Here is a 26,686-nt window from a genome sequence, read left to right on the forward strand (position 1 = left end):
TCACCAAGCTCAACTTTTAACTACTAAGTCGCAGGATCATTCAGTATGGGTTAGACAAGCGTTTCCTCTCCGTTGTCACAATCTCCTCTACGCCTATGTCACAATATCCTTTACTCTGATACCAACTCAAAGAAAGACAGAATTGGATTTGTCAATGAAGCACTCAAGTGAGGAGCACCTGAGGTTGCCACAACATTGTTTTCATTGATTAAAACAATTACATGTACACATATAAAAAAATATATGATTTAAATATACACAATTTTTTTCCATTATTTTTAAGTCTTAATCTATCAAATTATAAAACTAAAAACTTAACCAAACAAATTTTCTCCATTATTTCTAAGTCTTAATCCATCAAATTATAGAACTAAGACCTAACACAAGCATAAACCTTCCAATTTATATATACAATTAATAAGTTATAGGTAAACCAATGATAAACACATGAAGTGTATTATAAACATGTTTATTACAAATAGCAATTCAATAACAATTAAAATGCTTCATAAACGGACGATTCCCCATCATTTAGAATGACTCCTCTTGAAATTTAAACGCATGGAAGATACAATTACATCAACAAATTAATGGATACATAATATTATTCATATATATTATAATTATAAATGAAATTTTAATATTTTATAAAATTAAAAAATGCATTCCATAAATATTTTTGTACAACAATGTTCAACTTAAATATATTTGCGGAAAAATTAAAAAAAAAAAAAATAGGAAGGATTATAAATCAATTGTTTAATTACTTTAAGTAGATTAATTAAATCAAAATTACTTAATTTAGTTATTCTATTCTAATTAAACTAAAAATTAAATAAAATTAGTCAATTAATTAAAAGAATTAATAATAATCAAAGATTAACATTGGATTAATAAATAATTAAATAAAATTAAGATTATAAATTAACTTAATTAATTAATTAATTAATTAACTAAAAATTAGGGCTAAACAAAGAAGAATGGTAAATAACAATAAAAAAATTAGTTAATCAATTAAATTCAAATTAATTAATTAAATGAAAATAAAAACAATAAGTAAGAATTAAATTAATTAATTAATTAATCAAATAAAATAAAATAAAAATTTGTTAATTAAATTAATAAAAACAATTGGAAGGAATGAAAAATTAAACTTATTCATGAATCAGATATATCGATTAAAATATTTTAGGTTCTAGGTAAATTAATAGGAATAATTAAAGCTAAATAAATAAATAATTAAAACTTTTATAAAAAACTTTTTTGAAAATAATAATAATAATATAAATAAATGAAAAATTATTTATATAAGTGTCAGCTTCTTAAAAATTAGGGATCTAGGTTTATTTATACCCAGGTCGTTATAACTCTTCTCTCAATAAGTTTTCATTCATATTCTTTCTGATTTAGTCCTGATGATGGACCCCCTTTGGGGTTTGAAACGTCGATAGAATGAACACGAAACTGTGGATAATCCGGATCATATCACTGCAAGAATCATTGAATTGGTTAATAATTTTCTCCTTTGGGTTAGAACGTTGAAGGCAAGTTCTCACTTGTTAGTCCTTAATGTGAGAATGACATTTCTAAGGAGATTAATATTATGATTGTTCCAAAGGTTAATATTAATATTAATATTAGTTATATTGATAATAATAATATTAGTATTAGTAATATTAATATTAATATTAAAGTTAATATTAGTATTATTAATATTAATGTTAATATTGGTATCATGATTTTTTATTAATAATATTATTATTGTTGTTATTAAAGTTAGGCACTTTGCATTATAGAAAATGAGGATTACATAAATAATAAGAAATATGTTATTAGTCTATTCAAAGTGAAACTAGATTGACAACATAAGCTTAGAGTATCAAGGTTGCTAAGACCTCATCTAACTAGAGAATCTTGTAAATAGGAACTTATAAAAATAGGTTAGTATGCCAAACCTTGACATATATCAACGTCGTGAGAAGGAAAAAATGACTATTAGTTTTGTAAGGAAAAAATGAGTGATTCATAATAACTATTGGGAAAAATCTCCAAGCATCCATGTTGGATGCTCACTAACATCAATCTAGGAGAAGGAGATGTTGGTTGATCTCCCAATTAGAATTGTTACCTTGTGGTTAATATTGTCATTTTTTTCCTCTAACTCTGTCAATCTAATGGAATTCTCTTATTGATTCCTCATATACCTCCTGTCACTTGTAGTATTCAAACGATGTTTAACTTTGTGCCATGATTGATGAATTGATGGGAATATATGCAATGCATTAAGTATAGTGGGAGACACAACCGCATTTTGTGTCAGCTCAAATCATATCAAGGAAGAGAGAAATGCCCACTCCTGAGCACCCTCATTAGGATTGTGTTTTTAATATTAATATTGATATAATACTAATATTACTCTATATAATTTGAAACATTGTACTTTAACAAATGATATGAATGTGAGTTAATGTTACATGTAATATTCCAAGCCTTCATGTAAATTTATCTTATCCTCAGAAAATGTCATTTTTAATTTTAAAGGACAATTTTTTGTTATTTTGAATTAATATTAACCCAATTATCTCAAAAGGTACAAATTTCCAAATATATTGATCCATAAAAAAAACTAAAATAATTATTAACCATTATATAAAGAAGACAAAGACTATTAAAATAATTAAAATGATAAAGAATGTGAAACAACAATCATAAACATATTAAACATTATTTATCATGTTAAATTGGTTAAACATACGTCTTAAATATTACCATTAAATATTAACATAAACATGCATCATAAACATATTTAACATTATTTATCATGTTAAAGATGTTAAACATTATTGATACTAAATAAAAACTAATATTAAAATAAAACAAAGTGCAATTTTTATGTGAAAGTTGCCTGAAAACGTGAAAGAGTAAATATTGCATTAACGCCCTTTCATATAAATAGTTTGAGATTAAAATTCTATATAATAGTATTTAATAATGATATTATTATTATATTATTGCCTCAAATGGAACCTGATTGAAAAAATGTTTGTTGCAATATCACATTATAAAACTGACATCACAATGTGGTTGCACAATGGTAGAAAATTGTTTATGATAACAAATTCAAGGATAATATGATGATAAAAAAATTAATACTTAAGTGACAAGAAACCAAATTAGGAATTGAATTTTGATGAGAAAAACTTATCATCAAAATGTTAAATTACAAAATTAACGCCACAATTTCATTGTCCAAAGGAAATTGTGTCAAACTATTATGAACATAAATGCTACGGAATTTGATGAAAAAAACTAGCGTGATGTGGCAACAAATGAAACAACATCAAAATTACAACCAACAAAAATAATAGACATTACCTTTTGATCAACATTACACATCATCATAATGTGGTTTTGTGAAAAAAATGATTAAAGCATGCAATGGAAAATGAAATTCCATGGTGCCTTATGCTTAGCAAATATGTTTTTCTTAATGTGACATTACAAAACTAACTACGTAATGTGGTATATAAAAATATTTTTTGAAATGGTTATGAAAATAAACACTTGATAAATGCAATGAAAATATATAGCATCATTTTGCGTCAAATGAATTGACATGAGAAAGAAATTAATGTCACATTGAGACTATGATTCTTTGACATTGTAATGGTATATAAATTTATTCAACATCACAATGTTAGATTACAATGCAATTTATCTAATGATGCAATGTGATAAACATCGTCACAATGTAAGTTTACAAAATTAATAAATAATGTATCTAACAATGAGACATTTTTGCAATTTATCCAATGTGTGACATTACAAAATTAATAACGTAATGGGGTTGTGTAAACAAATTATGTCAATTGCCATTAAAATAAATTCTTGAAAAGTTTGATGAAAAAAACTAGCATCAGATTATTACAAATGAACTAACATTACAAAATAAAATATCACATTGTGATAAATATGTTTTCACATAAAAATGGTGTAAAATTTATCCAACATTGCATTGTAGCAAACATTGTCTGATGTCGTAAGGAGTCAAACATAGCGCAACATAAAAATGTGGCAAAGATAGTCCAACCATGGTCAACTATGGGGAAACATGGTGAAATATGGGCATCCATGGTCAATCATAGACAACAATATTCAACCATAAAGAACACATACAACCAATGTCTACCATGGTGACCATGGTAAATCCATGGTCAATCATAGTCAGTATGCCTAACCATGTGCGACAATGATAGAAATGATCAAACATAGTGAAGCATGTTCAATTATTCTCACCATGGTTGACCATGGTAATTGTGGTCAACTATGGTTCTCGATGGTCAACAAAGTTTAGCCATTGTAAAACAAGATCAACCATAATCACCAATAATAATCAAAGGCCAACCATGATCTATCATATTTATCCTTGGCAAACAACGATAATTATAACCAACAATAATCAACCAAGATCAACCATGGGCTTCCCTGATCAACAACAATCCACCCTCTTGAACCACTAATGTAACCATTTTTATATCATTAATGTAACATTGACATCAAAATTACCATAATATCAACCATGATGAACATTAATGTAACGATGTAACAAATGTCAACATTAATGTTACATTGTTACATCAATGTCACATAAATACATTGTTATATTTATGGTTGACCATGGTCAACCATGATAAAAAAGCGTTGGCAATAGTATCTATAATTATACATTAATAACCTTGTTCATTCTTAATAAATCATAGGTTACCATGGTCAAGTGAGCTCAATGAGGTGAAAACATGCTCACCATGGCCAAACATGGACAACACGTTCAACCATAGTTAAACCATTTCAACTATAGTCAACCATGGTCACTATGGCCATACATACTTTACTTGGTCAACCATGGTTAGCTATGTTTGACCATGGTTTAAGAGGTCAACATTTTCATCCATTATCAACCATAAACATCCATACTCAATATCATCAAACACATTATATTTGTTTGTAGGATACTTGGCAATGGTCAATATGGCCATCATAATCAACCATGATTAGTCATATTCAACCATAGCCCACATGTGAAACCATAATCATCTATAGTTAAACGTTGACAACCATTGTCAAACATGTTCTCCATAGTCACCCATAGTGGATAGTTATCAACTTTTCCTAACAAGTGAAACCATCCTTAAACAAGATCAACCTTGGTCAAATATGGTCACAAAGCTCTACATTAGTTGGTCACATTCAAGCATAGTCAAACCAATTAAACAATGGTCAACCATGGTAAGCATGGTCATCCATGCCCAACCATAGTCATGCATAGACACCATGATCAAACCATACCCATCCATGCCCAACTATGGTTACACTTCATCCACCATGATCTATTCTCTTCATCCCTCGTCAACCATGGTAATCATAACCAACCATAACCAAACTTTTTCAATCTCATCAATCCTTCCCAACAATTAACAAAACCATTTTTTTAACATTAATGTAACATTAACATAAACATAAACATTAATATAACCATAACCATTGCCAACATTAATCTTACAATGGTGACAATTATCGCCAATAATATTACATCAGTAGTTTAATGTAACCTAAATATGTTCCTATTCATGGTTGACAATGGTCAAGCTCAATCAAGCATGTTCATCCATGGTCAACACTCTTCAACCTTAGTCAAACTCATCAACAATGTTCAACGATGGTATACCAAGGTCAACCATAATCTTATCCTTAATACTTGGTGAACCATGTTAATCATCGTTAATCATAGTCAACTTAGGTCAAACATGGTAATCATTTTCAATCACAGCCAACTTAGGTCAACGATGGTAATCATTGTCAATCATGTTCAACTAAGGCTATGCATAGTATATGTTAACCAACAATGGTAAACACTTTTCAACTAATTTCCACCTCATCAACCCCATTAACCCACCTCAACCACTAATATAACCCTTTTGTAACAATAATGAAACATCAACTGTGGTCAACCATGACACTCATAGTTGATCATGGTCAATTGAGGTCAACCATGGTATGCATTGACCAATAGTGGTTGACTCTCTTCAACCATCATTAACCTTTTTAACCATGGCTAACCTCATCAATGCACTTCAAGAACCTATGAAAACAGTGTTGTAACATTAATGTAACATCAATATCAACATTAATGTAGCATCACTCATTGTCAACCATGGTCAACTTTAATGTAACATTGTTAGATTGATGTAACATTAATACATTGCTACATTAATTAGTGACCATGGTAAGCCTCATTCAACCATAATCAACCTTTGTCAACGCCATTAACCATGATCAAACTCATCAACCCTTTTCAAGTATGGTCAACTATAGAAAACGAATCCACTTGAATTATGTCATACATCAACTAGCACAAGCACTGATCAACCATTTCCATCTTTTATGTGCCCATATCCCCATGAAAATGATGTCGGTTGCATATATCAATCATATTTACTAATGTGGTTATGCTAATATTTTAAATGAATTGATCCGTTTGTGATTAACTAAGTATAAGTTGGCTTCACATTATTTTTTACATGAAGGAAAATAACTATATATCAACTAAAATTATTTTTTATTCAGAAATTAGTTTACATTATATATATCTACCTTGATAGGTATGTCTATTTCGAAATAGTGCTTACAAAATTTTTAATTTAATTATCAATAATTGCTACATGAATGGTAGATATTTAATATCCATGGTATATTGTGAAATATTTATAGTAGTACACATAGATGAAAGATTAAAATTTATTTCCAAAGTAGTTATGTTTTTTTCTCCTTCATAAATAAACTGATTAATTATATGAAACCAAGTGTCATATGAAGTAGCTTATTGTCTTTTTAGTATGTGTTATTAATAAGTCATGGTATTAACCAATGATATTGTAGAAAATCCTATTTACACATGAAAAATCTCCATAATAAAATGACAAGTATAAACCAATTTTTCAATTAATAATAATAATTTAAAATATAATTATAATTTATATAATTTTCATATGTATTTAAACTATTATTATAAAAAGATTGCTAAAATTTTAACTCTTACTAAATAAAATAACCAACAAAATTTTATTTGAAGAAAATATTCTTAAGCAGATACGCTCACTCTCTAAGTGATGAGATGAAAAACCTTTGAATCATTTTTCAGTTTCCAAACAAAAAAAACATTAAAGTATTAAAATTTTCGCAACTTGTTAGCCTCATTAGAGCCACCGCTTCCATTCTCTTCCGCCGGTTAGGTTAAGCAGACTGGATTGTCTTCCACCAGTTATAATGGCCCCATCGGAATATCATGTGTAAATGTCCTACAAACGCCAGGGCTCTGGCCGATGGTCTGCTGAAGAGGTCAAGGTTCCTCTAGTGGCATTCTCAGTCAAGGATAGTAGCAAGCAGGATGTGTATGAGATCTCCGACCACCTGAAGAGGTTTGGGTGGATCATGCCTGTGTACACCATGGTTCCCGATGCGCAGCACGTAACCCTTCTGCACGTGGTGGTGCGCTGTTGGAATATTAATTCCAACTGCCGTGCAGGGACAGCGACGGCAGCACAGCTCAATTCGCGACAGCCGTTCGATCTGGCCGATCAACGGACCAGATCTCATTGGCGCTTCACCAAGGATCAGGGCACAAGATCAGTGATCGCCGAATCGCCGTATCGGTGAATTGGAGCATCGGAGGAGGCAGACAGCGACACAGGAGACCCAGCCGATGAGCGATCACCGATATCGCATCGGCGGGTCATATTGCAACGGAGCATCGGCGCAAACAGGCAGTGGAAGCAATGCAAGACTTCGCCGATGAGCGATCGCCGATATCGCATCGGCGTTTCGCATCGGCGCCTTCAAAAGGGGCAGGGCCTTTCGCACAGATATGTTTGCGACGCAATGAGCCGAACCCGACGAGTATTCAACATTTTATTGCATAATATTTCAGGTCCGCGCCCAGGTCATTTTCAATGTATTTTGGTGCTTTTTCGTTATATAACAAAATACATGGAAAAGCAAAGGATCGGTGGTATCGGCCCAGATTGCGATCGGCATATCGCAATCGGGGAAACCAAGGGTGCACAACATTATCATATATGTGCGCTATGCGATGAGTACCGGACCCGATGGGTTTCCAAAGCCAAATTGCATAATCGCTGAAATCCGCCCAAAGGCAAATCTTTGTGTTTTGTAATGTTTTTGTATATTTTCAAATATATGATGAAACAGAGGATTGGCCAACTGCGATATGCACTACGACCTGAAAGGCGAACCTGATAGAGGACATATGCATGAATGAACCTTTGATGATTCAAATGAGGCAAAGGTGGGCAGATTTGTTCAATGGCGCGAAGCCAGTTAAAGCATGGAGCAGTACAGCAGTAGGCGACTGCATTCAATATGCAGTATGGCCGAATGGAAAGAGGACTTGCCTCAAACAAATCAGCATTTATCAGTCATGGACTTTGTCCATGTTTCACGCCACCTGCCCAAGCAGGACCGCAGAGCATTTATCAGTTATGGGCTTCCACACTCAAGAATTACAGCAGAATGTCCGAGAAGATCAGATCTTGTTCACTGAGCAGCAGATTGCAGCAGAGACTCCATCAGTGAGTTAAAGCGGTTGGTAGACAGTTATGACCCCTAATGCACTATGTATGTGTAGACACAGTTGTGTATACGAGAGAGAGAGAATAGGAGAGTAGAGGAGAACACGCAGCAGCGTGAAGAATAGCGTAAGGAGAAAGCACAGCAGTGCGAAGGCAGAACATAGAACAGGAGAGCAGTGTGGTTGAATGAAAAAAAAGGAATGCGCAGCAGCGCAAGCGAAATGTGGTAAAATGCATAGCAGTGTGAGTAGAAAAGAGCAATGGAGCAGCGTGGTAATTTTTTGAGTGTAAAGCTCATGCATTGAAATGCATAGCAGTCTTTGGTGAATCCCTCTGTCAAGAGGAAGGTGCTCTTAAGCACAGTGTTTGGTGAATCCCTCTGTCAAGAGGAAGGTGCTCTTAAGCACAGTGTTTGGTGAATCCCTCTGTCAAGAGGAAGGTGCTCTTCAGCATAATCTCTAGTGAATCCCTCTATGTGAGGAAGATGTTTTTGTAACAGCAGTTGGAGAATCCCTCTGTGTGAGGAAGATATTCTTTTGTAAAAGCAGTGTTGGTGAATCCCTCTGTTGAGAGGAAGACGTTTTGTAACAGTTGGTTTGTTGTAAATGAATAGAAGTTTTTTTTTATTTGTTGCTGAAACTCTATCTTCAGCAAGCTGAAATACTGTTTGCAGCAAGATCCTGTGTGTTGTAAAACAGAGTATCACTCTCTGTTGTTCTTTTGTTTTTGGGATTTTAACAAAAAAAATCCCCAACAGCGGTATCAGAGCGTTGTTCTCTGGTCTTTTGGGTTTGCAATCACCCCTGGAAATTATCCCCAACAAGTGGTATCAGAGCTGATCCAGGCTCTTTGAAAGGCGTCAAAGAAGCTGAAGGAAGGATTCTGGCTGCAGCAACTTCTCCAGCAGAGTGAAGTCTCAGGCAAAAGAATTCAGGTATTTCTCAAAGTTTTTCTTTGTGTTGTTGTTGAAGAAACAGTGAGTTATTTTAAAAACACAGTCAAGCTTTTTGAAGCATAGTTAAGAATGGCAAGGTCAAAGAAGAATGTCTCCAATCCTTCTAAGGATGAGTCTCCCTCTTCTACTAAAATAGAAGACAATCTATTTGAAAACATCCTATTTGAGACTCCAAGGTTCAATGGGAACTTTGATATATGGGAAATAAAAATGAGGACTTTCTTAAAGTCTGAAGGGATTGAAATTTGGGAATCAGTGATTGATGATAGCAGGATAGATAGAGAATCCAAGGAATACAATGCAAAAGCAGCAAAGACAATCTTGGATGGACTGCCTGATTCTGTAAAGAAGAATCTAAGGAAATATTCATCAGCAAAGGATATATGGGACAGACTTCATGACCTTCACGCAAAGAGAGCACTAACCATGACCATCAGTCAAGAAGGAAATTCTGAGCCCATCATAGAAGTTGAAAATGAGAAGGTTGACCTCATCAAGCTTCAAGTACAAGAAAGTGATGAAGAGCTCGCCAAGCTTAAGAAGGAAGTTGATCAAAGCAAAAGGAAGCATCATGAAGAAGTCATATCCATGACAAATCAGTTGAATAAAACAAAGAAGCAGGAAGATGCCTTGTCAAGTCAACTTGAACAAAGGCACAAGAGAGTGAACAAACTTGTAGAAGAGATTGGACAGTACAAGGTAGAGGTCTCCTCCCTTAAGTCCGAACTACAAGAAGCCAAGAAGCAGGCACAAGAAGCTGAAAAGAAATTGGAGAACAGTCAAGCAAAGAATGAAGAAATCTCCAAAATGAAGTCAAATATCATCTCCCTTAAAATAGTAGCAGCTGAAGCTACTCGTAGCAAGGAAGAGACTGAGGAACAACTTGCAAAGAAGAATAATGAGTGTAAAAGATTGGAAGAAGAGATTGTCCTCCTCAGAAAAAAGGTTGAAGGGATGAACAAAATCATGAAGAGCTCTCAAGCCTTGGATGACATGCTCAGCTATCACAGATCTCCATATGATAAATCAGGACTCGGGTATGTAAGTGAACCCTCAAACAAGAATGAAAATGCTTTAAGCAAAGGAGATGTGAAGAAGCCAGAAAGAAATTGTGATGCTCCTAGCTCCAGCAAAAGCAAGGAGAAAAATCAAGGTTGCAATAGAAGAAATCCTACTCCAAGTAGAAAACCAGCCCCAAGAAGAAATGTAGATGATGACAAAGATGCGAGAGGCAATGGTTATCAGCAAAGAATCTCAAGGCAGAAAGGCTTCAGAAATACATCAAGGAAACCTCCATCTCCCAGGTACCAAAGTTCATTTTTTGGTTATTGTTATTCTTGTTCAAAGTTTGGTCATATGGCAAAAGACTGTAGAGCATTTCATAGAGATAAATGTTGTAGTCTCCGACAATCTCCAAGAAACAATTTTGCAAGAAGAAATCATGAACTCTTATTCATGAATAATGTAGAATGCTTCAAGTGTCATAACATTGGGCATATGGCACGTGACTGTAACTTAACATGGGCTCTTACACAAGCTAGACCCATGCAAAAGAAGAAAGTTACACAAGTATGGAGAAGAAAAGAAATACAGTCCGAAAGTCCCTTGAGCTCTCCAGCCGATCTAAGTTTCTTTTGAAGACTCTGCCAAATGGAAACGATGCATGCAGTTAGGGGGAGCCTGTAATTCTTTATCATTATTGCTGAACTATATTTTTTTAAGTAAAGATCTTCTTATAGGGGAGAGCTATGGAATTAAATCTGCCATAGAAGCAGAGAAGAAAAGGTTGCAGGATAGCTTGGAGATGCAAAGATTGGAAATCTTGCCTGAAGCAGAAAGAAAGAGAATATTACATGATTGGAGCGGCTGAGCACAGCAGTGAAAGCGATGAAAGGAAAGCCGGTATGAATAGGCAGAAAAGCCTTGAATTTTTGGGTATGACTGAATGCCCGGTAGTTGAAATTAAAGGGGAGTGTTGGAATATTAATTCCAACTGCCGTGCAGGGACAGCGACGGCAGCACAGCTCAATTTGCGACAGCCATTCGATCTCGCCGATCAACGGACCAGATCTCATCGGCGCTTCACCAAGGATCGGGGCACAAGATCAGTGATCGCCGAATCGCCGTATCGGCGAATTGGAGCATCGGAGGAGGCAGACAGCGACACAGGAGACCCCGTCGATGAGCGATCGCCGATATCGCATCGGCGGGTCATATTGCATCGGAGCATCGGCGGATCGGCGCAAACAGGCAGTGGAAGCAATGCAAGACTTCGCCGATGAGCGATCGCCGATATCGCATCGGCGTTTCTCATCGGCGCCTTCAAAAGGGGCAGGGCCTTTCGCACAGATATGTTTGCGACGCAATGAGCCGAACCCGACGAGTATTCAACATTTTATTGCGTAATATTTCAGGTCCGCGCCCAGGTCATTTTCAATGTATTTTGGTGCTTTTTCGTTATATAACAAAATACATGGAAAAGCAAAGGATCGGTGGTATCGGCCCAAATTGTGATCGGCATATCGCAATCGGGGAAACCAAGGGTGCATAACATTATCATATATGTGCGCTATGCGATGAGTACCGGACCCGATGGGTTTCCAAAGCCAAATTGCATAATCGCTTAAATCTGCCCAAACGCAAATCTTTGTGTTTTGTAATGTTTTTGTATATTTTCAAATATATGATGAAACAGAGGATTGGCCAGCTGCGATATGCACTACGACCCGAAAGGCGGACCCGATAGAGAACATATGCATGAATGAACCTTTGATGATTCAAATGAGGCAAAGGTGGGCAGATTTGTTCAATGGCGCGAAGCCGGTTAAAGCATGGAGTAGTACATCAGTAGGCGACTGCATTCAATACGCAGTATGGCCGAATGGAAAGAGGACTTGCCTCAAACAAATCAGCATTTATCAGTCATGGACTTTGTCCATGTTTCACGCCACCTGCCCAAGCAGGACCGCAGAGCATTTATCAGTTATGGGCTTCCACACTCAAGAATTACAGCAGAATGTCCGAGAAGATCAGATCTTTTTCACTGAGCAGCAGATTGCAGCAGAGACTCCATCAGTGAGTTAAAGCAGTTGGTAGACAGTTATGACCCCTAATGCACTATGTATGTGTAGACACAGTTCTGTATACGAGTGAGAGAGAATAGGAGAGTATAGGAGAACATGCAGTAGCGTGAAGAATAGCGTAAGGAGAAAGCACAGCAGTGCGAAGGCAGAACATAGAACAGGAGAGCAGTGTGGTTGAATGAAAAAAAAGGAATGCGCAGCAGCGCAAGCGAAATGTGGTAAAATGCACAGCAGTGCGAGTAGAAAAGAACAGGGGAGCAACGTGGTAATTTTTTGAGTGTAAAGCTCATGCATTGAAATGCATAGCAGTCTCTGGTGAATCCCTCTGTCAAGAGGAAGGTGCTCTTAAGCACAGTCTTTGGTGAATCCCTCTGTCAAGAGGAAGGTGCTCTTAAGCACAGTGTTTGGTGAATCCCTCTGTCAAGAGGAAGGTGCTCTTAAGCACAGTGTTTGGTGAATCCCTCTATCAAGAGGAAGGTGCTCTTCAACATAATCTCTAGTGAATCCCTCTATGTGAGGAAGATGTTTTTGTAACAGCAGTTGGAGAATCCCTCTGTGTGAGGAAGATATTCTTTTGTAAAAGTAGTGTTGGTGAATCCCTCTGTTGAGAGGAAGACGTTTTGTAACAGTTGGTTTGTTGTAAATGAATAGAAGTTTTTTTTATTTGTTGCTGAAACTCTATCTTCAGCAAGCTGAAATACTGTCTGCAGCAAGATCCTGTGTGTTGTAAAACAGAGTATCACTCTCTGTTGTTCTTTTGTTTTTGGGATTTTAACAAAAAAAAATCCCCAACAGCGGTATCAGAGCGTTGTTCTCTGGTCTTTTGGGTTTGCAATCACCCCTGGAAATTATCCCCAACAAGCGCAAAGATTTCAGCTACAGATTCACAGAACACGATGCGCTTCCTTAAAAATTAGTGAGGGAAGTGGCAGCATCTCTAGTAGAAATACGTCCTCAACTCACAAAGGAAAAATATGTAGACACTGCGACGTTGAAGTCGTCTCATGTGCTCGACCAGATTGTTAGATGTCGCAGAGCCGCAAAAGAGAGGAATAAATTTGTTTTCGTTGAGCAGAAGCCCAATTGTATTTGTTGAAAACCATTTAAATATAGCTTGTACCATTCATGGTCTTAGCCATTGAATTAGGATGAACTGCGACAAAATCGAATAGGAGAGATTTATCGAAACCGAGTTCAAGCCGACTGTGGCACATGTTTAAGTTTCATCAATTTGTAATAAATATAATTTTTCCCTCAAGAGGCTTATTACCATTAATCGGATAATAAATAACTGGCATTGTAAATGGTGGAATTTATATCCTCATAGTTATAAGTCAAATTTATAGTTTCTAGAAATCGAAATAATAATTTCGGGTTTTAATTCCGATTGAGCTCCGAGCTGATGGCTGAGAGCATGGGTGTTGTTATGTTGGGTATCTGTGGACTTAATATTGTAGTCACTCACAAGTTTGAGGCACTCGGGGCGGTGTCTTTCGGCATGATGTCACGCTGGGAAGTGGGCAAGGTGGTGAGACTAGAGGAATGGCAGGGTATATTGGAAGCATGGGCATTTCAACATGCAGTCTTAGTGTGATAGTTTGTGGAGAAGAGTGGTGGCTCAAAGCTAGCGGCGAGTGTTAGATTGTGAAGAACTAGCATCATCGTCGTCAAACAGCTGGGAACTCCGCGTATGTTATTCAGTGACACCTTAAACTTGTAATTATGGTCTTGCTGTGGTTAGGCTCGGATGTAAGGGCGTGTGTCTGGGGGATAGGAAATTGTTAGTGGCAATGCGGTAAGCAACTACTCGCCATGGCCTGGTTTTACGTCTTTTCTTTATGTCAAAAGGGTGAAACCCATGACAGGTGGGGGGGCAATTGCCCATAGTTAGGCTGGGAAGCATCGTGCTCTGTGATCAAGGGTGGGGGGGGGAAGCTTGCAAGTCTCAGGGTAACGTAGGAATGGTAGTGGAGTATAGATGGGTTCAGGGGAAAGCAGCGGGTAGGCGTCCTAGGATGCAGCGATGCCCTCAATTCATATAGTAAGCACTGGGTTACCTAAAACCCATGCCGGAGTGAGGGTAAGCCCAAAAATGGGTGGAGACTCAGCTGGGGGAAACAAGAGGCAAGAGCTCTAAGGCGAAGGGAATGGGAAAAAGGAACCCAAGCCATAGTTGGTATATACCAAAATGCAAGGGGGGGATTGTGAGCTTGGCATGGGTATGGGACGATAAACCTTAATACGGCCGTGAGAATTGGAGAGGGGGAAAACGGCTCTTCAAGGGGTTGGTGCTGGGGCAAGGACCTTTCCCACTGGGGGATGTGGGCTCCGACCCACCCCAACATGTTGTGGTGAGAACGCGCAGTGAAGAAAAGCGAGGGAAGATGTACCCTGCTGCAAGTAATAAGGAATGGGTGAGGTGGTGTATTGTTTCAATCATGTGTTTCAAACTAACTTAATGTGGATGTCATCAGTGCTCAGGACAACAGGATATGGTGCATGCTGCGCGAGGCCATGGATGTAATGGAAGAGGCCCTGGAAAGATAAGGGGCCGAGCACGTTGGAGCCACGCAAGGGCAGAAAATCAGTTGAACACCTTAGAACAGAGGCAGCAGAAGCTTTACCGTGAAGGGATGGATGAGGGCATTCAGAAGCTGCTGGAATGGCGGTGACACTACAAGGATTGGCGAATTACAAGAAGGATATAGAGAAAATCCTATTTCAACTGCATAAGAAGGATATTAGGCTCGACAAAATAGGCTGCCATATCCCTTGCATCTTGGAGCTGTATGGTATGCCTGGTGAATCTGCACAGGACCCGACACCCATTGTATCTGTCTTAAATCGAGAAGAAGGATTAAAAAAACACCCATGCATAATTTTTTCTTATGCGAATAGCTTTTAATTTCCATATTGCAATTATGAGTTTATATAGTTATGTCGTGTTTGTTCATGAAGTAGAGACATATCTAGCTTGGCTGAGAAGACTAAAACAGTTCTGTTTTGCATGGCTTATAATGCAGACCGGTGGCCAATAGACTTGGTTTCCCTTCGGGACAAGTTGAAGCTACTCGGTTTATATATATATGCTGTAAACTTGTTTATATTTAATAAAAAATGGAATAACAAAAAAAATAATTTCGAATTTTAAACTTATGCAATCCATATGTTCTTGTACCAAGGTTTCCCCGATCCAAATTTTCAGAACTTTCTAATAAATCTCAAGGAAACGTTCTAAAGGTCGATGAAAATTTCTCAAATACTACAAATCAAGAAACCTCAATACAACGACCAATAATAATCCTAAATGGTATATAAAGTTTTTCCAAACATAAAACTTTTTTTATATTTCCTCTGGATGATGTATTTACACGACTGTGACAGTATATTAATATTATGGATCCTATCATATAATTTATGCAATTTGCAATTTCCTTAATTATTAGAACTTTCATAGGATTTTCAATTCACCCAGATGACCAAAATTGTACATACCAAAAGAATTGTTTAGATAATATCATTTAATTTTTAAAATCTTTTCAAAATAGACTCTCAAAGGTATTAACGAAACCCAAATTGCTGCAGGCGTGCATCAACCTTTCATAGGATTCCATCCTAGGAAGTGATAAAGAGTTCAATCCAGCAAAATATTGCTCAAAATTCTAAAACTCTGCTCCACAGATGGTGATCTGGGCTGGGGTTTGTGTTGCTTTCCATGAGTAATTTTTTTTATGATTTGTGCATTGGCACTGCTCTATGTCTCATTTTTAAAATGAATTGGAATGTCTATCCTTGCGTCAATGTTATCTTATACCAAAAGTATTTAATTCTTGATATAACTATTTATCAAATCCATAGTTCCATGGTTCACAGTTTTCACTACTACTATGCCTAACGTGGACTCAGAAAATAAAACAATCTTCTCCACCAAAATTCTACCTGCATCATGTAAGTGTAAAGGTCACAGAAGACGCATTCTCTTCCGCGCATGTTCGGCAAATATAAAAATGAATGTCTTTGTTTGTTCACTGCACTACCTAGTGAAATGTTGTAAAATTAAGGTTTTGCGTTTTAGGATTTCGCCAGCAGTAAAGTTTATGTACCTGGTGGTGTTTGTTTTCTTTTTTCCCTTTAAAGTGTTAAACTGCAGTGGGTTTATATTGTAAATTTATTTTGAAATTTTAATTTATATTAAATTATAGTTTTAATATTAATTTTAAATTATAGTGGTAATTATATTATTAAAAATATTATGTTGATGTTAATAAAAATATTATTATGTTTGATTAATTTGTATGTTATTAATAATATTAATATAATATATTTTTTTGTAATTTTGGTAGGACTGTTTGATTTTTGTGTTTACTTGTCTATTATTCACCCCGCTACGGGGCAAGGTGGCACAAGATTTGAACCTAAGACTTCTGATTCGGTGAGACTTCATTTCCACAGCCATTGCCACTTGAGCTACCGAAGGCAGATAATATAATAATGGCCACTTGAGCTACCCAATGCAGATAATATAATAATATTTTTAGCAACACAATTTTTTTTGTTTTCATAATCACGGAAATTTTGGCAAGATTTTGATAAAATCCCCTAGAGATTTTTGTCAATCCAAGTTATATCTGTCAAACTTCAAGGTTTTGTGTGCCCCACAGGTTTTTGATGGTGTTGAATCCATTCCCACCATCAAAAACATGATTCAAACACTGCTAGTGCAAGATTTTTCCAATTTTTCTTGCCGAAATTCCGGTCAATTTTGGCGTCCACAAAATTCCTACACCTTAATAAACGCTTTAAGTATTTTTATATTATCATTAATATTAATATGGGTATAAAAATGATTATTGTATATTTATATCTTTTATTTTTGTTAGAAATTCCTACACCTTAATAAGCACTTAAGTATTTTTATATTATCATTAATATTAATATGGGTATAAAAATGATTATTGTATATTTATAGCTTTTATTTTTGTTAGAAATTGTAATTACTCCTGCGTGTGGAGTTCGCTAAACATAGAGACTGAGTTAACTGAGTGATTGAGTGTTGAGTCAAGTCGAGTTAAGTGATAAACAATTTTTAGTGTGGGATTGCATGTTAGATATTTTAAGCAAGTAGCTAGTTGAAAAAAGATAAATACCCTTCACCTGGTTCATTGCAAAAATCATATTTTGTATGATCAATAGAAGAACCAGAGCTCGTGTGTTTTGTGTGAATAATTCATGCTTTATCTCCTCTGCCTTTCCAACAAATTGATAAAGTCACAAAGATGAACTAAAACATCTAAGAGCCAAAAATAGAAAATTTGCGGCCGCAACGTGTAGAGTCATATCGGGTGACTATAAATAACGAAGATAATCCCAGCTTTTATTTTGTGTGTTGCGTAAGTGAATGATCACTATGCAGAATCGCCAATGAACTGACCAGGTTTCCTTTTAATGTTCATGTATGGGTAAGGTATTCATGAACCTCATTTGGAAATATATTTTTAAGATATATTTTTAATGTCACGTGGTGTTTGAGTCATATGGTATTAAAAAATGGTTTTTGAAAAAACAAAGGTAAATTAGTTTTAAAAGGGAAATGATTATGGAAGTTTATGAAAGGATTATTTGAGTGTGGGAGATAAGTTTTTTTTTAAGTTTTATTTATTAAAAATAAATCAAGGTTTATGGTAATAAAATTATTGAGAAGAGTGGAGCCATGGTTTTTGTTTTTTTGTTTTGGTTTTTTTTTTGGAAAAGTGAATTTTGGGCTCTGTAGAAATTCGTTTGCTTGTAATTTTTTAATGTTTTGTCAAGCATGAAAGTGTTTTGCGTGAAGATTGTGCTTTATGGGGTACATATTGAAATGGAAGATAGCCCCATACGATCATGAAAGAATCTATAAAATAGAGGAAAGATCGTAGTCATGAGCTGAAAAATGTGACTGAAACATATGAAGAAAATAAATCGAAAAGAAGAAGCAAAGATTGTTGCCATGGTTAGAGAGGTTCAGGCCGCACTTGAGGAACTAAGAAGTCTAGCAGAAGACAAAGAAGAAATCGAGGGTGATTGGTGTAGCTTTGATCTACTACCACCTCCTATGTTTACAAGTGAATATTTTGATCATTGGGTTATAAAGATGCTAACTTTTCTTAGAGCTAAAGAGTTAATTGAGTATGAATCTAATAACCCATATGATGAAGTATGTGATGTTTTATCATGGAATTTTATAAAACAAGCAATGGATGAGAGGAGTTTGTGTAGGGTAGAAAAAGCTACAACTTCGAGGAAGCATGGAAATTCCTGGAAGCAAAGTTTGGTGCAAGGGGGAGTGACATGCAACATCAGATTATATCACAAAAAAAGAAGTCAGCCGCAGATCTGAGAGTACATGAGCAAGACTCTGAGAGGAAAACAGAGTTTGGAGAATTCCACGCAAAAGTGGATGATGGTTGTCAAGACCATAAAATTGAAACCCATTATGCAAGCATGCATATGGATGAAGAAGACACAACAAAGATTACAAAGAGAGAAGAAATAGCCTTTGTATGTGAAGGAGAGAAAGAGCATATAAATGCTCAAGGAATACATTATAATGTGGATGAAGCAGATGATTGTGAATCCCACTGTGATGAAACACATGTGGATGATGATGCAAAGTGAGATGTAAATTGGTGAATCCAGCCAAAGCTGATAGATTTTGTCAAGTTGAAATTGTCAATGAAATTGACAATGAGCACATGGATGCTTGGATATCCCACCATAGCATGGATGAACATTATGTTGATGTTATGTGTGGTTTCTTTTTTGAAACAGAGATTGATTGTGGTAATATGGTAAGTACAATGTTTGATGAGACATTGAAGGTTGAAGTTGCCACCGTAGCAACAAGATATGAAGCAATTGGAAATGCTCATGACGCAATATGTCATCTAGCTACAGTTGATGATCAAGAACATGATAAAGTGATTGAAGAGTTTTTGATGAGAATATCTACTAACAACATAACAGTAGAAGACAACCTCCATGCAGTTGAAAAGAAGACAGCTGTAGAGCAGGTAGCTATCACTGAAAAGAGCCATATTAAAGATGCTTTTAACATTATTTTTGAATATGCAGATGTTCAAAATAGCACGGGTGAAAAAGTTGAAAACAAGGTTGTTAATAAATTTGTTGCAAATTACAGAAAAAAAACAGCAATACCTGATGATGAAAGTGAAAATAATGATATGAATGTTTCTGAAGACAAAGATGAATGCATTGAAACCATTTTCCAACAATGGAGTAAAGAAGAGATAAGTTTTTTTCTCCAGAAATATCACAGAAAAAAAGACGTATATGAAGCGCAACAAGTAGAGCAAATAAGACAATTTGAAAATGCAATGTTGTGGAAAGAATCAGTGGTTGAACAAATATTTGAAGAGAAAGTTGTAAAAGACATGATCTAATTTTTTTCAAACAAGTTCAAGACAAGTCAAAGAAAAATTGCAAAAGCAACAAGTGAATAAAGCCTACAACAAGAAAGTTCAATAGAGAATGAAGCGATTTCGAGGATATAAAATTTGGAAGAAGAGAAAAAGAAAATGCAAAATTGTGAAAGTCTTGAGTCATCGCCTAGCTGAGACATAGACAAGCAGGCATGTTTGAGTGATAGTTGAGTTATGTTGAGTCATAGGGTGGTAACTAAGAGGGAGTGTTAGAAATTGTAATTACTCTTACATGTGGAGTTGGCTAAAGATAGAAAGTGAGTAGTGATCGAGTGTTTGAGTGTTGAGTCAACTCGGATTAAGTGATAGACAACTTTTAGTGTGTGGTTGCATGTCAAGATATTTTAGGCAAGTAGCTAGTTAGAAAAGGATAAATATCCTTCACCGGGTTCATTATAAGAATCATGTTTTATGTGATCAATAAAAGAAGAATAATATTTTATGTGATCAACAAAAGAGGCACAACTAGTGTATTTTGTGTGAATAATTCATGCTTTGTCTTCTCTGCGTTTCCAACCATTCTCATAAATCTATGGAGCTAATTTTAATATTTTACCAGAAATGCTAAGTTTATTTTATCCATTTAATTTGTATAAGTACACAAATGATCACAACATGCATAACACTCAATTTTGAAACTAAGCAAATCACACGCAGAACGACTAACTCAAACTTCTTCGGACTGACCCAAATTGCATGGGAGAAAGATCGATGGATTGACTTCACATTTATCAAAAAAATTAATGGTTCACGAGATTCATACATGCACGTCACGATGAGCAATGCATTCAGGAAATATCGGTCAATGGTAATAATTAAATAAAACAAAAAAGACAGAGTGGTTAAATTGAATGGTAAAAAAGATCTAAATATCGCTCCGTAGCTGGCATCCAGTGTTATTCTTAGTGGTGGTACGAAGTCTACTTCGCACGTCATTAAAATTAACGCATGCATCGATAACGTGTCCGCTAAGTTAGAGGTTAATGAGTTTCTTCTCAACGTAGGTGCAATCTCTCGAACGTCCATTCACTCATGGCTTCTTCCTTCATAGAAACAAATCCTCATTGAAATACTCCTATCAGCTGAAAACCTTATCATGTTACCAGCAGGAACATTTGGACTGCAGCACTTTTTAAATATAGGAAATATGTTCATAATTCATATAAAAATATCAATAATATCTTAATTTACTTACCATATCAATAATATCTATCTAACATTATTTTTGTTTCATTTTATAAATTTGTCCTTATTTGTTTTGATTAACAAGGATAGAGACGGCGCTGTGAATTAATACCAATCATTTCCTCTCTCCATTGTTTGTGAATAACTTGCTGAGTCAATGGTTCATAGTTTTATTTCCTTAGTTTTAAATTGCATGTTGGTTGCAGTAAACACTTGTTAATTTTGTACAATGATATGTGCAACAAACTCAATTTAATATAACGGAGTTGAGACCCTGAGTCGTAAACTTGCAGCAAAAGAAAGGCAAACGAGAAGCAAACAAATGCATAAAGACAGGCATATTGTTTTACAATGTCGATTAGGTAACAGCGTGTGACGGTGAAGATTCTCCCAGAAGAAAAGTCGCGGTAATTAGGATTGCCTTTTGACAAAATATTCAGGAGAACGAACTCACAATTTTGTTTCGAACAAACACTGTTTATCCGCGTCTCTTCAAAACCCTTCTCGTTATGCCATTGCAATTGTCAATATGACGCGGAAGAGTGATCACTACACTCCTAAGATTCGGCTTTACCAACCCTTATCGACCCTTACGCAATATTATAACAACCCTACATTAAGGCTCCCCGTGCGTTATACTGCGTCGATATATATAGTCTTGGCTTATGCAGTCCATCAGTACGAGGGAGAGGCAAGCATAATTTTCAGCAGTAGTATGCAGTGACAAAGGCAGATATATACCTGATCATGGGGCGCGCACCTTGCTGTGGGGATCATGAGGGGCTGAAGAGAGGACCGTGGACAGCGGAAGAAGACCAGAAGCTCATCCATTATGTTCAAAGCCACGGCCTAGGGAATTGGGGCATCCTTGCCAAACGTGCAGGTATTATTATATTCAACTTTAAAATGCATGGCATGAGTTATAGTAACGTTTTAGATAGCTGTAAAAAAAAAATTCTGCTCGTCTCAATAGCTTCGATAGATTTGAAAATTTGATTCAATCTGGCATAATCTTGGTCGATTTATTTGGAATAGGAAAAATCTTTGAAAACATTGTTATACAAGAAGTTGAGTTTTGATCAACATCTAACACTGATGAGAGCTATTTAGAATTGGTACATATTTATAAAGGCATAGTTATTAAAGAAAGTTTTGGTTTCCACATCGTTATATAAGAAGTTACTTTTGATTTAACTTGTAATATCGTTGAAATCTACTTAAAATTGGACAAAATTTATAAAAATATTTTTTCACAGTTAAGGATCAAATCCATAAAAAGTATCATTCCACTATACACGAAAGCTGGGATCTGCGTAATTTCTCAGACAGGAATTTTCAATTTGCTATAAAATTAGGTTATTCCCTTTCTATGGTACCATCGGCCTAATGAGAGATGCTTTTTGTGTGGGGTGCAGGATTACTGAGATGTGGAAAAAGCTGTAGGCTGAGATGGGCAAACTATTTGCGACCGGACATCAGGCGTGGAGCCTTCTCTATGTATGAAGATCTCACTATCATACGTCTCCACGCTGTTCATGGAAACAAGTAATATCTCAAACTTCTACTGCCTAAGCTATTATAATTAGGCTTTTCTCAAAGCACTTTTTTGTACACGCTTTCATTGATATGAATTAGAATGGTTCATTCACAAGTTTTCATGTGCCTTTCTCCTCTCTAAAAAACTTTAATATGAAATAGAATGGTTCATGCTCAGGTTTTCAGGTGAAGTCTTCTTTATATATGTATTGTTTTTTCTATGTTTATAGGTGAAGTCTTCTTTATATATGTATTGTTTTTTCTATGTTTATGTTTAGATGGGCGACTATAGCCTCGCATCTTAATGGGAGAACGGATAACGAGATAAAGAATCACTGGAACACCAAACTGAAAAAAAGACTGCTTTTGCTGGGAATCGATCCAGTTACCCACATGTCACTGCCTACAGCAGATATGCTGTCAGATTTTATGGTGCCTTCTTCGACTGCCAAAACTGCTCGACTGAATAAAGCATTGGTTGAAGCTCAGCTAGGACGACATGCAAGAGACTATGTGAATATTACTCATTATCTCTCCAGTGGCAGCGCCGATCATCATTACTTGTAGCCGTTATCCCAACTTATGAAGCTCTTGGGCACATATAACAACCATCCATTGGAATCATTGTCTTCAATTTCAACGGATCAGTTCATGCAATCCGATATATTAAAATGGGGTAATTCAAGCTCCAAGAACCAGATCAGTCAGGGATTGATTTCTTGTTCGATGGATGATTCTACCAAGGATATTGCGTTTTCACAAGAACCCATACAATCTTTTGACCCGGAAAATAATTCAGAAGGAAACATCTTACCCATCAGTACTGATCAAGGGAATGAGCATAGGACCGCATCGTCGTTGATAGAGGACCAACGTTCAGCCTTTGACGCAGAAATTGTTGATTGGAATTCAATGCCCATTCTAATGCCGTCTGGCAACACTGATGAGAATGATCATCTGCACTACTACGGCGATATGCAATCTTCATCTACCATATCTGCGAATTTCTTCAATAATGGATCAGAAATTCCAGAAAACTCCACTCAACATGAGGACGACCCGCTCGGACCACCGATAAGAATTTCGGAGGCCATGTCCCCGCCAGCAGAAAGGGGAGATCTACTTGAAGACGAAAGTGACTACTGGGTTAACCTGTTAAATTCAATAGACAACAATCCTATCTTATCACTCCCTATTCCGTAATAATGTGTACTGTAGAAATCTTTGTGCATGGTGATTATATGTTCCAAAACACTGGACAGAGTCCATGCGGCCCGCCTCATTATTTCACACTGATCCCGGGGCATAGGAGTTGTTTGTGGATTAATTTATTGAGATTGCATTTATTTATTAGTAATTGATATTATACTTAAAATATAAACTTCACAAAACTTTATTGATCTTCTGCTCGATTACATATTCATTTATATAGGAAACTAACAACCAATCTTGGTAACCAACTCTAACTACTCACAACTGCATCTTGTGTAACTGTTCATAACTAACTCATTTTCTACATTATTCTCACATCCTCCCTTAATGGAGAAATGGATTTTCTACAATACCTAACTGATTTCTAAAAACTTCAAATTTGATTTTACCAAGGGGCTTAGTAAATATATCAGCCACATTATCCTTGGTGTTACAAAATATCAACCCAATTTCTTTGGACTCAATTTTTTCACGTACAAAGTGGTACTGTAACTCAACATGTTTTGTTCTAGCATGGTAAACTGGATTATGTGCTAATTTGATAGCACTCTGATTATCACAATTAATACATGTTGCACCACTTTGCGCTTCTTCAAGATCAGCAAGAACTCTCCGCAACCAAATAGCTTCACAGGTGGCATTGGTTAAAGCTTTGTACTCTGATTCTGTTGATGATAAAGAAACAGTTGGCTGTTTCTTACTGCTCCAAGATACGACCCCTGATCCAATATGGAATGCATAGCCAGAGGTAGATCGTCTGTCATCTGGATTTCCTGCCCAATCTGAATCAGAAAAACCTGTCAGTACAACATCAGATACATCAGTATACATAATACCAAGATTCACTGTTCCCTTTAAGTATCGAAGAACTTTCTTTGCAGCAATCCAGTGATTTCCTGAAGGCTTAGCCATGAATTGACTAAGGATACTGACTGAGTATGCAATGTCTGGCCTGGTAGTGGTGAGATAGTTCAAACTTCCCACTAACTGACGATATAAAATTCCATCTGCCTCTTTCGAACCATCTTCTTTGTACAACTTTGCATTCTGTTCTAATGGAGTTGACATAGCTTTACAATCTGTCATATTGAACTTTTTGAGAATCTCCTTTGTATATTTGCTTTGAGTAATCAATGTTTTACCAGTTTCTCTCCATACCTCAATGCCTAAACAGTAATGCATTTCACCCAAATCTTTCATTTCAAAAACCTGTGACAACTGAACTTTAATTTCTTCAATTAACTTGTGAGCACTGCCTGTTATAATGAGATCATCCACATATAAAGATATTAAAGCAACATGTCCTTTTTCATCTTTCTTAACATACAAGTTAGGATCATTTTTGCTTTTCACAAACCCATTCTGAAGAAAGAAGGTATCAATCTTTACATACCATGATCTTGGTGCCTGTTTCAAACCATACAAGGCCTTTCTTAACCTGCAAACCAGATGCTCCTGTCCCTGTTTGACAAACCCTTCAGGTTGAACCAAATAAACTTCTTCCTGTAAATCACCATTTAGAAAAGCAGATTTGACATCCATTTGATGTATATTCCAGTTATGTTTTGTGGCTAAGGCAATCAGTAATCTAATTGTATTCAACTTAGCTACTGGTGCAAAAGTGTCTTCATAATCAATGCCCTCCTGTTGAGCATATCCTTTTGCTACTAATCTAGCCTTAAATTTATCAATTGTACCATCTGCTTTAAATTTTGTTTTATACAACCATTTGCTTCCAATTGGAACTTTATTTGCAGGAAGTTCCACTAATTCCCATGTTTGATTTTTCATAATAGAAGCATACTCATCATTCATAGCATTAATCCATGGTTCATGTTGTTTAGCCTGCTCATAATCAATTGGTTCTTCAACATTCATTATATTAGACATTAAGGCATAGTCTTTATACCTTTCAGGAAGCCGAGTCTGTCGGGATGACCTTCTTGGTGTGGGTGTTCCATCCATGATTCGTTGGCTTTGAGGTGTATCACCCCCTTGTGATGACTCACTGCTGCTAGATGTGCTCGTACTGCTGCTATCATCCTGATCCTGTACCTGTTTAATCATAGTATCAAGTTTGATATGTGCATCATCATTAGAAATATGCCATGTATCATTCTTTGTATTACTTTTATCAGTCTGCTCATGAAACAATACATCACGACTTGCAAATAGTTTATGGGAACTTGGATCAAACAATTTATAGGCTTTCTGATCCGTACAATATCCAATGAAAATACACTTGATGGACTTAGCATCAAGTTTTCTTCTGTTAGCTTCAGGAATATGAGCAAAAGCAGTGCATCCAAAGACTTTGAAATGACTCACATCAGGTTTATAACCATAAAGAACCTCAAAAGGAGTTTGAAAAACTAATTGCTTAGTGGGACATCGATTCTTCAGATAAACGACAGTGTTAATGGCTTCTGCCCAGAAACCATTAGAGATGTTCTTACCTTGCAGCATACTACGAGCAGATTCCACCAAGGTTCTATTCCATCGCTCAGCAACACCATTTTGCTGAGGGGTATGTGGCACTGTGAACTGTTGTTGAATTCCATTAAATTTACAATAGGTGTTAAATGCCTTTGA

The 26,686-nt window shown here is 36.0% G+C and overlaps 1 pseudogene; it reads left to right on the plus strand.

Annotated features, from left to right (window-relative positions):
* The first annotated feature begins 22,093 nt into the window (after positions 1 to 22,093).
* Positions 22,094 to 23,449, plus strand: LOC149228057 (transcription factor MYB41 pseudogene; annotated as a pseudogene).
* Positions 23,450 to 26,686: the final 3,237 nt, after the last annotated feature.

Source organism: Pinus tabuliformis, chromosome J, assembly GCF_031772625.1.
Source record: "Pinus tabuliformis cultivar Carrire ecotype Pingquan chromosome J, CPIR1, whole genome shotgun sequence".
NCBI lineage: Eukaryota > Viridiplantae > Streptophyta > Pinopsida > Pinales > Pinaceae > Pinus > Pinus tabuliformis.